This window comes from Penaeus chinensis, chromosome 13 (genome assembly GCF_019202785.1).
Source record: "Penaeus chinensis breed Huanghai No. 1 chromosome 13, ASM1920278v2, whole genome shotgun sequence".
Taxonomy (NCBI): Eukaryota; Metazoa; Arthropoda; class Malacostraca; order Decapoda; family Penaeidae; genus Penaeus; species Penaeus chinensis.
Window position 1 is genome coordinate 3,301,884 of NC_061831.1, and position 12,500 is coordinate 3,314,383.

The following is a 12,500-nucleotide window of genomic DNA, read 5'->3' on the forward strand; positions in this document are numbered from 1 at the left end:
GGTGATGCATCAAAATTGGCAGAAAGAGAGAGGGAGAGAGGGAGAGATGGAGAGAGAGGGGGAGGGAGAGGGAGAGGGAGAGGGAGAGGGAGAGGGGGAGGAGGAGGGGGAGGGGGAGGGGGAGGGGGGAGGGAGAGGGAGAGGGAGAGGGAGAGGGAGAGGGAAAGCGGGAGGGGGAGGGAGAGGGAGAGGGAGAGGGAGAGGGAGAGGGAGAGGGAGGGAGAGGAGAGAGGGAGAGGGAGAGGGGAGAGAGGGAGAGGGAGAGGAAGAGGAAGAGGAAGAGGAAGAGGAAGAGGAAGAGAAGAGGAAGAAGGAGAGGGGAGAGGGAGAGGGAGAGGGAGAGGGAGAGGGAGAGGGAGAGAGAGAGAGAAGAGAGAGAGAGAGAAGAGAGAGAGAGAGAGGAGAGAGAAAGAGAAAGAGACGGGAGAGGGGGAGGGGAAGGGGAAGGGAAAGGGTAAGGGGGAGGGAGAGAGGTGGGAAGGGGGAGAGGAAGTGGGAGAGGATGAGGGAGAGGAGAGGGGAGATGAGGGAGAGGGAGAGGGAGAGGGAGAGGGAGAGGGAGAGGGAGAGGGAGAGGGAGAGGAGAGGGAGAGAGAGAGATTGTGGATAACAGGAAAGTGGCTTGATTTTATTTCTATGAACAATGAATTGTATATTATTTTATTAAATTTTCTTGAATTATTGACAGTCACGAAAGTAATGCAGATGGCTGTGAGCTTTTTATATCTGCCACCATCACTGGTTTCGTTTTATTTCTGTGCCTGCTATTTTTTTTTTTTTTCTTTAAGAAGAATGTTGAAATGCACGAATTTCCCTCTGAAGAGAAGCGTAACGGTCTGTAGCATAAATGAGTGACGAAGCGACTTTTGTTGAAACCCCTCGCCACCTTTCCGCCGACACCCCAATCCTTTTCCAACAGTATTATGACTCGCCCGCTAAGAGTTTCCTCGGTCCAAACCGTCCCCACTGTCAAGGACCCATCGAGAGCCTCCTCACGTCCATTTCCCCCCACCCCCTCCACACGACAAACCACTAGCCGGCCCTTGGGCATGTACACCGTGCGTCAGAGGCAAGGGGTACGTTAACCAAGCAGGATCGTTATCTGTAGGGAAAAACTCTCTCTCTCTCTCTCTCTCTCACACACACACACACACACACACACACACACACACACACACACACACACACACACACACACACACACACACACACACACACACACACACACACACACAAAGAGCAAAAGTAGACAAGGTGGCCACACATGCGAGTAGTGGGTAAACAAAGACAGTTTAGTGGACTTGTTTAGGCACATACTCTCAGGTAGGTCTACATCAGAGTTAACAGGGTTGTCGCACCGCGTAGCTGGTTAGGGCTTCAGGAAGTAGTCGTCATTCTTTGAGCTATGTGGAAGTAGATCGGATATGTATTACACTATGAAGAATAGTGAAGTGAAGATCCGAAAATGAATTATATGTTTATTAACCCTCTTTTTCGTGGCTTCCTGAATCGCGGGGAGAAATTGCGGAAGAGATTCTCTAGTTGTCTTGGAATATGATTCTAATCCGTCGGATTAGAAGTTGGGTATACGACGCTTGGATGAGTCTTTTGAAATTCAAAGGAAGATATATCTTTAACGGTCATTAACCCCTCGAGGACACTGGGCCGAGTCCAGTGCGGTCCCAGCGGAGGAAAGTAAGCGCCCAGGAAACGTTTATCTATATATCTATATCTATCTATCTATCTATATAGATATATATGTACACACACACAAATATATACATATATAAATATATACATATATGTAAATATATATATACATATACACATATTTATATATACATATATATATATAAATATATATATATACACATATATATACACACATACATATACATACATACATACATACACATATTATTATCACACACACATACACACACACACACACACACACATATATATACATATATACATATATATACATATATACATATATATGTACATATATATACATATATACACACACTTATCATCATTCTTCTTCGAGGCAAATGCACTAAAATATTAAAGTAGTTAGACTATCAGTTTCTACACATTCATTATTTATGCGACTATCTGAGGGAGGAAGTTAAAAAAGGTAGGTAGAAGGGGAATGGGAAAGGAAGCGGAAGAAGGAAGGTGGAAGAGGGAGGAAGGGAGGGAAGGGGGCTGAAGGAGAAAGGGGGAATAGGAAAGGGGAAACGGAGGGTAAACGGAGGGAATTCAAGAGGAAAATGGGATGGGTAAGGGGAAAGAGAGGGGAAAGGAGAGGGGACTCGGGGAAAAAAGGGGGATGGGAGAGGGAGGGAAAGGGGTAAGGGAGCGAAGGAGGTGGAGGAGTTTAGGAAGAAGAGGAGAGGAGAGGAGAGGAGTGGGAGGGAGAAGAAGGTAAAGCTTAAAGGGAAGGGGTGAATATAAAGAAGATTTAGGAGTGAGAGGCAGTGACAAAGCGGGGAATGCAAAGATAAATGGAGACGGAAAGGGAGATGGAAAGAGAAAGGTAAAGGGAGAAGGAAAGGTAGAATGAAGAAGATGAGTGAGAGAGTACCTTTTTTTTTTTTTTTGGTTCCTTGGAATGTCCATTATTTCCGCTAGTATGTATGTATATATGTGTGTGTGTGTGTTTGTGCGTTTATGCATGTGTATACACACACACGCACACGAACACAAACAAACACAAACACAAACACGCACACAAACACGAACACGAACACGGACACGCATACGCACACGCCCAAACACGCACACGGACGCACACTGACGCACACACGCACACACACGCACACACAAGCACACACACGCACACACACGCACACACACACACACACACACACACACACACACACACACACACATATATATATATACATACATACACATGCTGTATCTCTCTCTCTCTCTCTCTCTCTCTCTCTCTCTCTCTCTCTCTCTCTCTCTCTCTCTCTCTCTCTCTCTCTCTCTCTCTCCCTCTCCCTCTCCCTCTCCCTCTCCCTCTCCCTCCCTCCTTCCTTCCCTCCCACCCTCTTACTATATCTGTATATTCATATAGATGTTTATATACATACGTACGAACAGTGACACTGATGCTCCTTCCAAATCGATAACAGCCTATAAGCGCCATCAGTAATTGCTATGGTGCTCATCATATTCCCATTATGTCACGCGACGGGACGATATACCTGTGAGAAGGAGCAACACTATGAACGAAATTGATAATAAAAAATAGTATAGATAACATGTGATTTTTTGGCGGCTGAAATTACGTCATCATCGACGGTAATATGACTCTAAAAAGTAACCAAATAATAGATCTGGAAAGACATCACCAGCCATTAATAACAAACATGAAAACGTATTTCAGTAAACAACAATAACAACAGATAAAAGCTAAAAATACCAGTAAGAGCAATAACAACTCAGCAGTTATCGCCACATTAAACTCATTATCTGTTATTTACGAAAGTAAAAAGTCGCGGCAATAACGCAAAAAAAAAACACGGAGGAGGCGGGACATGTAATTCATCTGAAGCTCTTGTTGAAGCTTCATGAACGAACTCTCCGTGAACACTGCTTGCACTCTGCGATTTCGTCTGCATCGCTTCACGCTGCATCATGTCTTTTGTATTCTCCCTTCCCTCGTTGCAAATGAAAAAATCCATGCAATTTCACGGATACGCTTCTCGGCTATTTCTTTGACATCGTTTGAACGTTGGTGTGCGCGAGGGGCGACCGCTGTCAAAAAGGCTAACCTCGTGTCGGTAGGTCTATGGCCATGAACTTTAGTAACGAACGGAAAGAAGATAATAAAGATCCATTTTAGCAGTAAGCAGAGTCACACTGACGCGTCCCAGACAACTAATTTTCTTCACTCAAGTCATTCCGTGACATCATTCGTTAATGATTTTCAATTATTTGGTGGTAATGTGAAAAAAGTCTGAAAGAGTCGGAACGTTTTCTTGAATGGCTTTCTTTCCCGTTGGACATTGTGGTTTAGATTATTCCTACCGGTACGGCTTCTAAGTGAAAGACATTTTGTCGAAGAAAATGGAAATTGAACTGAAGGGGAACAAATGAATTCGCTCCCCAGGAGAATAGTAATCGCAGAAATAACGGAGGCGAAGAGAAATGAGATTGTGCGTATCAGACAATGATTTCCATAGGATACAATGATCTGGGCTGTTGAAACATCGTGCTGTGTCGGTCTCGCTTCTCCTTTCCGTGTTGCATTGAATGCCTCTCCGCGAACCACTACAGTTGCTGTGTTAAATGCTTCCTGTGCTCTGTTTACCATCCTTCTCCCCGTCGGTGTACTCAGACTCCTATGTTTATGTTCATGCTCGCCTTAGGAGAATGGCTGCCTGTGCGCTGGGAGTGAGTCGAAAAGCATGAACCTCCAAGCTGATTCGACTCAGGTAGCGGTTCCACGCGACCTCTCCTCGTCAGGGTCTCCAAGGGTGCAATTGCTGAGTGCTGTTGCTGTGGCCGGCCGGCAGAGACTGCATTTTGGACTCCGCACAACTGTGAAGCATATTTCACTCGGAAGCATTTTCTTCTTTTGCGAAACACATGGTGAAAAGGAAAAAGAAATCATTGATGAGATTTGTCAAAATCAATTTTTCTCATCAGTAAAAGTTGCGTTGACGAGTCATTTGTTAAAATTGAAGCAGCGATTTCCACCCATAACGCAGATCATTTTATGATGAGTATTTGCCCAAAAATATTTAAAGATATTTTAGAGATATTTACATCACAGCTTCCACTCTTTTAGTCTTGAGGAGAATAAAAATTAACCGGTTAACATGATAATTTGATAAAATTGTAAAAAGGCAATATATGTCTCTCTCTCTCTCTCTTTCTCTCTCATTTCTTTTTTTTACTGTTTATGGATTGTGATTTTCCTTATTTCCGTCTTATCGTGTGTGTGTGTGTGTGTGTGTGTGTGTGTGTGTGTGTGTGTGTGTGTGTGTGTGTGTGTGTGTGTGTGTGTGTGTGTGTGTGTGAGTGTGTGTGAGTAATAAATGGTATACAGATACATGAATAATTTTGGGAACAATCTGAGTACGGTTTTGATGTAATTGATACATAATGTATGGGGAATGTCTTTGACATGCTAAATATTCTTCACAGCCAATTAACTTCATTGCTTGGCACCCTCTCGTTACACAGTCCGCCCCCCCCCCCCGCCCCCCTACCCTTTGGAACATCCTGGATGCGCAAATTATATACATATACAAGTAAAAACTAAAATATATTCAATATTTATTTATTTATACATATATATGTATTTATATATATGAATATATATATACATATATATATATATTCATACATATGTACACACACACACATATATATGTGTGTGTATTTATGTATGTTTTTACGTATGTATGTATATATGTATACATACATACATATCTATATGTGTGTATGTGTGTGTGTGTGTGTGTGTGTGTGTGTGTGTGTGTGTGTGTGTGTGTGTGTGTGTGTGTGTGTGTGTGTGCGCGCGCGCACACATATACACATACACCTACACATACACACACATACATGTATACATACAAACATATACATATATGTATATTATATATATGTATATATATGTATATATATCTGTGTGTGTTTGTGTTTGTGTGTGTGTGTATGCGTTCATTCATACACATATTTATGCATACATAATACATATGTGTTCATATACATGAATGTATATTTATATATATCTATCTATCTACTGTATAACTATATCTGTATATATATATATGTATCAATCTGTTTATACACACATACACACACACGTGTGTGTGTGTGTGTGTGTGTGTGCGCGCGTGTGTGTGTGCGCGCACATATATACACATACATATATACATAAGTAAATATACACACACACACACACACACACACACGCGCGCGCGCACACAGACATACACACACACACATACACATACACATACACACACATACATGTATACATACAAACATATACATACATGTATATTATATATATGTATATATATGTATATATATGTGTGTTTGTGTTTGTGTGTGTGTGTATGTGTTCATTCATACACATATTTATGCATACATAATACATATGTGTTCATATACATGAATATATATATCTATATATATCTATCTATCTATTGTATAACTATATCTGTATCTATATGTATCAATCTGTTTATACACACATACACACACGTGTGTGTGTGTGTGTGTGTGTGTGTGTGTGTGTGTGTGTGTGTGTGTGTGTGTGTGTGTATGTGTACATATATATCTGTGTGTGTATGTGTTTGTATATATAATATGTATATATGATATGTATATTATATATATATATATATATATATGTGTGTGTGTGTGTGTGTGTGTGTGTGTGTGTGTGTGTGTGTGTGTGTGTGATATATATTGTATATATTTATATGCAATATGTATGTGTATGATATATATATTATATATTTATTTATATATATGTATGTGTGTGTGTAAATCCTATCGCCAAGGTTAAGATTGGTTCGTGGGTTCCCCCGAATTAATGCTCGTAAAGGCATCATTAAAGTGACTTAGGAACTGACCTTTTGAACCCTCCCAGATTTAGAGCGAATGTGGATTCACCTCATCAATTGTCATTTTATCATTCTGAAGTATTTTTGTGCTTCTGGTTGAAATATTCTTAGGGTCTTGTGTTTTCTGTCAAAGCGGAAGTCTAAAGCAGCAAATTCTAAAAAAAAAAAAAAAAAAAAAAAAAAAGGGAAAGAAAGAAAGAATGTAATCCGTTCCCTTTTATACAGCCAGGCGACCTCGGAACCGGTTGCGGAAACGGCTGTTGCAAGATCGGAACAATAAAGTCAGATTGACACCGCCCAATTGCGGGAAGGCTTTGTTATTTATATACGTCAGTCCACCATGAAAAGCGTAATTGTAGTATGGAAAGAGGCAACAGCTTTTCATGTCGGATTGATACAACAGACTTCATTACAGGGCGAGGTAATAGATGGGTATGAATCGGATCACACTTTCACACACAGACGGGAAAAAATCACCGAAGCAGACTCGCGCCTATTCGTATTAATCATATAACGCCACAGGTGAATAGAACATTAAAAAAAATCCCTAAAGTGAGTCATCCCGCGTGCATGTCCCAGGGTCGCCGTTGTCCATGGCATCAATTCCAGCAGCAATAGGGGCGATTATGACCTTCACACTCATTAGGAAATCGACCGTATAGCGCGGGTAACGAACGCACTCTGCCAACGACCTCATGACTCCGCAGGGATGGGGAACCTCGTTGTTGTGTTGGCGACCACATCCTCGCTCCTCCCCGTACTCACGGCCCCTCTTCCGCTTCCCCCGCCCCTCCCCCAGCCCGCTCCTCCTGAAGGGGCCGGGGCCACGTCCAGCCTTCACGGCCGCCGTGTGTGTACAGCGGGGAGTAACGGCGACTCCGCCAAGGAAGAGCTGGAGGAGGGAGGGGGAGGAAAACGCTATTTCCTCCCTTGGTGTCCATGACCGCGCCGGGACGCTCGTTTCCCTCCACCACGACCTTCCAATGTCGACCGTTGTGGAGCTGCTCCCTCGCCCGCCCTCAGGCCATGTGTACCTGTGTACCTGTTTCTGAATCAGTGTCCTACGTACTTTGACAATACACCGATGTGTGCAAGGACGTCGGCATCGAGGCACGCTTGCTTTATTTGTGTGAAACCACCCAGGGTGAATGTCAACGTATTTGCCATCGCGAACCAGACAGAATTATTATTATCTGGAAGACAATGTCCAATAGATAAATATTATTTTGATTCCAGACTCAATGAACTGTAACTGATTGCAGGCCCCTTGACTGTGCCAGCCAGCATCATTGACTGTAGGCCGGCGGCATCTGTTATAATGAAGGATAATATCATTATAATAATCATGGATTGGAACATTGTAGATATGAGCCAAAAAGGTTTACATTCAAGCAAGCAGTCGTAGTTTGAAAAATATTGCCTTGCGTGTATAATAGCACCAGAGACTGGAGCGAAAGAGCTGTTTTTTTTTTTTTAGTCGCAGCGTCTGGTTACTGAGGGAGAGTCAGGCCTCCGAAGACTAGCATCACACCTGATTTGGCTTTGATGTCTTCGTTATCCCAATTAGCGAGAGACATCGTTTTCTTAATTGCAGAAATTACGTCCAACCAGCGTGATTACCCTCGCACGCTCATAGGGCCCCTCCTCTCTCTTCCTTTTTTAATAATCATTACTTATGTGTAATTTGTGTGTGTTTAAATAATGATTTCAAAATATTTGTCTGTAAGCTATTACCCAATAAACAAACATATTTATTGATTTGGACCGTTGACTGTCGAAAAAATAACACTGAAATGGTCACACTGATTCAATAGACACATGCGGAATATCGTGATTCTCTGGAATTTCAAATATTATTTATGAATTAATTTATTTTTCCGGCATTTAGTAATACTTCCGTAACCACGACTCTCTGTACGCAGAAACCGTTATATGCTTCTTACAATAGTCCAATAATGTGATATTTTACAACGTTCTACATGTCGATAACCATTCTAGATTGATCGAAAATACTCCTGCCATACGTTACAAATGAATAAAAATGAAATCCGAGCGTTTGATAACCAGCTAGAGAGCTGATATTTCATCTCCATGATACGTAACAAAAGCAATAACTTTCTATCCGTCTCATTTTACTGCAAGTATCATACTTATCGAGGGACATTTCGCGTTTCCAACTGACATACATTAATTCAAACTTCTCAACGATTTCATCTTGCGCAATCCTATACGATGGCTAATAAAACCGTTGACATTTTTTTTTTTTCTCTTCGACACGATAGTAGCGCTTGTAATGGTAACACATTTTATCTGCTTTTATGCTTGATATTTTCCCTGTCCGGTTAAGGAGACGCCTTGCGGGACTTTTTCAATGGTGCCTTTTGCCTGATCAGATGCCCATCCTAACCTTAACCGTCGGCTGTTGTATTTATATATATATAGGCTACATACATACGTGGATACATACATACATACATACATACATACATACATACATACATACATACATACATACATACATACATACATACATACTTACATACATAGATACATACATACATACATATATACATACACATATATATGTGATACACATATATATTGACACATGAATGTGTTTATATATATATATATATATATATATATATATATATATATATATAAGCATGTGTTTCTGTGTGTTTGTTTGTGTGCATATGAGTGTTCACTTCACAAGCTGGACGACGGTTGACGTCAAGAAGAGCCTCTGATTAGGCAAAGGCACCACAGGGTGTGTGTGTGTATGTGTGTGCCCGCGCGTGTGTGCGTGTGTGTATGTGCTTGTGTATGTGCGCATGAGTGTGTGTATACTACACACACCCCACATGAATATCTATCTACTGCCCCTTCCTGATAAATCAATACAAATGCATTTAGGCCTATGTCGCGCGCCTTGTACGTACACACTTTCAATAACCACTACTCATCTTCGTCGTCTTACGGTGCCTTACCTCATTCATTCCCTCTTATCTCTACTTCCGCCTTTTCCCTCCAGAACCCTCTCCACACTCTCAATGACTTTTCTTTCCCGTGAGAGATCTTGTGCCGTAGTGAAGAGGGTCGTAACAGGGTCATTATCCATCCCAACGGCAGCTTATAATGACACTATTAGGTGCGGTAATCAAGCGGCGGAGAGATTCGAGGAAGGGAAGTTAATATCGGGTTCGTAATGGTGATTATGATGATAATGATAATGGTTATGGTAGAAATAGTGATGATGGTAATGATGTTGATGTTGGTGCTAATGATGATAATGGTTATAATGATAACAGCAATGCTAATGATGATAGTGATAATAATAATAATGGTAATAATAATAATAATAATGATAATAATGAAATAAAATTATCAATGACAATGATGATAATGATGATAAGATATAATTATCAATGACAATGATTATAATAACAATAATAAGGATTACATTAGTGGCAATAATAACAATTATGAAATGATAATAACTTAATTATTTTCATCATTATGATTTTCACAAGCGACTGATAACGGGATGATAGTAATAGCAATGATAATTATGCTAATAGTAGTGATTATTAGCATTATGTCGTATCGATAGAAACGTTTTATGATAATAATAATAATAATGATAATAATAATAATAATAATAATGATAATCATCATTGTCATACAAAACAATGATAATGATGAAAATGAAAATGAAAATATGAAGATGGTGATGATAATGATATTGATAATGATAATAATAGTAATGCTAACAACAATAACAGTGATAATGTAATAACGATATCATTTGTAAGAATAATCATAATAATGGTAATAATAAAAATATTGCTAGAAATATTAGTAATAACAATAATGGTAATTATTATTATTAATATTATAATAATAATAATATTCACATTAATGATGAAATGATATGGTGATGTTAATGATTATTATGATAATAATGGTAGTGATAATAATGATAATGATAATAGTGATGATAATTCCTAAATATGACACTGAAGATAATCACACACAACAAAAGTTATAATAATGGTAGTGATGACAACAGTGATAATATTTTCATCATTATGATAAGATGAGAGTAGTGTAGTATTGATAATGATAACTGAAATAATGAATTACAAGAGCTTTTATATCGTAATGATAGAGATTTCATAGTAGCCGTTGAAACAACCCTCCCCCCCCACCCCCCCAGGATTGGCATCGCCCAAGCAGGGGCATCGCGACCTCGACGACCCCAGTTGGCGACGGGGCGGGGGGGGGGGGGGGGGGGCGCGGGTGCCGATACCAGATGCTAATCTTCGACAATAAGCGCTGAAAATTGCAAGGAAACAACGCAGTCGTCGAAACCGATTGACGATTTCATAATACCGTCCTATTTATGAGGTGGGAGTGGCAACCATGTATGCAGCCTGCGAACACATTGGCTGGCTTTTCTTACAGTTTTGTATTGTGTATTGCTGTCATGATGGTCATAGATATAAGATTATTGTGGAGGAGGAAAGATAGGATTAGGAATGGTGATTGTGACAGCAGCAGCGATCATATCAAGAATGATATTAATACTAAAAGTAATAATTCATTATTATTACTATTATTATCGTCTCCGCCCTCATATCATAACTTAAGTTACTGGTGAAATACCAATGAGTAACAGGCAAGGAATAAGTAATTAGTACATGTTGAGAAGCCCCAGAAGTGAAATTATGGCTTGCCTTATTGTTGTTATTTGAAATGGTTTACTCTATTAGGTGTCAGTAATGATTATTTCTAGACGGAATCCAGTTGCTCGACAATATGTCGTGTGTGTGTGTGTGTGTGTGTGTGTGTGTGTCTGGTGTGTGTGTGTGTGTGTGTGTGTGTGTGTATGTGTGTGTGTGTGTCTGTGTGTGTGTGTGTGTGTGTGTGTGTGTGTGTCTGTGTGTGTGTGTGTGTGTGTGTGTGTGTGTGTGTGTGTGTGTGTGTGTGTGTGTGTGTGTCTGGTGTGTGTGTGTGTGTGTGTGTGTGTGTATGTGTGTGTGTGTGTGTGTGTGTGTGTGTGTGTGTGTGTGTGTGTGTGTGTGCACGCATGTGCATGTGGGTGTCTGTAGTCACACACACACACATATATGATTACAGTATATATATATATATGTGTGTGTGTGTGTGTGTGTGTGTGTGTGTGTGTGTGTGTGTGTGTGTGGAGAGAGAGAGAGAGAGAGAGAGAGAGAGAGAGAGAGAGAGAGAGAGAGAGAGAGAGAGAGAGAAAGAAAAAGAGAGAGAGAGAGAGAGAGAAAGAAAGAAAGAAAGAAAGAGAGAGAGAGAGAGAGAGAGAGAGAGAGAGAGAGAGAGAGAGTGAGAGAGAGAGAGAGAGAGAGAGAGAGAGAGAGAGAGAGAGAGAGAGAGAGAAAGAAAGAGGGAAAGAGAGAAAGAACAAAAGAAAGAGGGAAAAGTCGCGAGGACTGCTCGAAGGCCGCGGAAGGGCGGACCGGGGCAAGCTGGCAAGGGCGTGAGGGCTGGAGCGTGACCTTCGGTGTGGGCGGAAACGCTGAGTAATTTCATGCCTGCAGGTATGCGGAGGGGGTCGGGGTAGAGGGAGGAATTCGTGGAAAAATAGAGAGAGAGAAAAAAAAGAAGGCAATAAAACGGAGAACGTAATGATAAAGCACAAGACTGGCAGTGCAAAAGAGAGACGCCGCGAATCGTGACGGGTAGGAAAGCAAATAGTGCCTTCGGGGAGGCGCTGCCCGTTAGGTTCGGAGTCTCTGGAAAGACATGTATGTATGTATATATAAACGCACACACACACACACACACACACACACACACACACACACACACACACACACACACACACACACACACACACACACACACACACACGCACGCACGTGT